The sequence below is a fragment of the Prionailurus viverrinus genome, chromosome B4 (genome assembly GCF_022837055.1).
Source record: "Prionailurus viverrinus isolate Anna chromosome B4, UM_Priviv_1.0, whole genome shotgun sequence".
Classification (NCBI taxonomy): domain Eukaryota; kingdom Metazoa; phylum Chordata; class Mammalia; order Carnivora; family Felidae; genus Prionailurus; species Prionailurus viverrinus.
The window spans coordinates 84,593,370-84,594,915 of record NC_062567.1 but is presented as its reverse complement, the minus strand read 5'-3'; positions in this window follow the sequence as shown (position 1 = coordinate 84,594,915).

Genomic DNA, 1,546 nt, shown 5'->3' with positions numbered 1-1,546 from the left:
TAGACACATACATAATGAAAGTGAAAGGATGAAAAAAGATACTCCATGCAAATGAAACAAACAAACAAACAAAGGCAGAATAGCAATACCTAAAACAGACAATAATTAACTAGTAGGGGACTTTAACACCCCACTTACTCAATAGATACATCATCCAGGCAGAAAATAAGCAAACAAATGAATGACATATTAGGCCAGATATACTTAATAGATATATACAGAACATTCCATCAAAAAACAATAGAACACACATTCTTTCCAAGTGCACATGGAATATTCTCTAGGACAAAGTACGTGTTAGGCCAGAAAACAAGTGTCAATAAATTAAAGAAGACTTAAATAATATCAAGCATCTTTCCCAACCATAACAGTATGAAACAAGAAATCAATTACATGAAAAAAAAACTGGAAAAAACACAATCACATAAAGGCTAAGCAATATGCTACTAAACAACCAACAGGTCAATGAAAAACTCAGAGAGGAAATAAAAAATACCTGAGACAAATGAAAATGAAACACAATGGTCCAAAGTCTTTGAGATGTAGCAAAAGTAGTTCTAACAGGGAAATTTATAGCAATACATACCTACTTCAAGAAATAATAAAAATTAAAAAACAAACAAACAAAAAGAAAAATATCAAATAAGCAATTTAACCTCACATCTAAAGGAACCGGAACAAAAAAAAAAAAAAGAAAGAAAGAAAACCCAAAGTTAGTATAAAGAAGGAAATAATAAAGATCAGAATGGAAATGAATAAAAACAGAGACAAAAACATAAGAGAAAAGATCAATGAAACCAAGTGCTAATTCTATGAAAGGATAAAATTGACAGTCAATCTTCTCAAGAAAAAAGAGAGAATCCAAACATTTTAAATCAGAAATGAATGGGGTAGCTAGGTGGCTCAGTTGGTTAAGCGTTTGACTTTGGCCAGGTCATGATCTCACAGTTTGTGAGTTCAAGCCCTGCATCCAGCTCTATGCTGACAGCTCAGAGCCTGGAACCTGCTTCAGATTCTGTGTCTTCTCCTCTCTCTGCCCCTCCCATGCTCATGTTCTCTGTCTCTTAATAATAGTAAATAAACGTTAAAAATTTTTAAAAATAAATAAAGTCAGAAATGAAAGAGGGAAAATAACATATGATGCCACAGAAACATAAAGAATTATGAGACTACTATGAAAAATTATATGCCAGATAGCTTGGCAAACTAGAAGAAATGGATAGATTCCTAGAAACATACAATCTTCCAAAAATAAATTGGAAGAAATAGAAAACTTAAACAGAATGACTACTAGTAACAAAATTGAATTGGTAATCAATAAAATACTAAAATAAAAAATAGAAGACTGAGACCAGATGGCATCATACATGAATTCTACCAACATCTAAAGAAGACCTATTCTTCTTCTAAAGTTAAGACCTATTCTCAACTATTCCAAAAAATAAAGGATGAACGAAAGCTTCCAAATACATTCTATGCATCCGGCATTACCCTGATACCAAAACCAGATAAAGAAAGACAGACAGAAAGACAGAAAGACATAAAG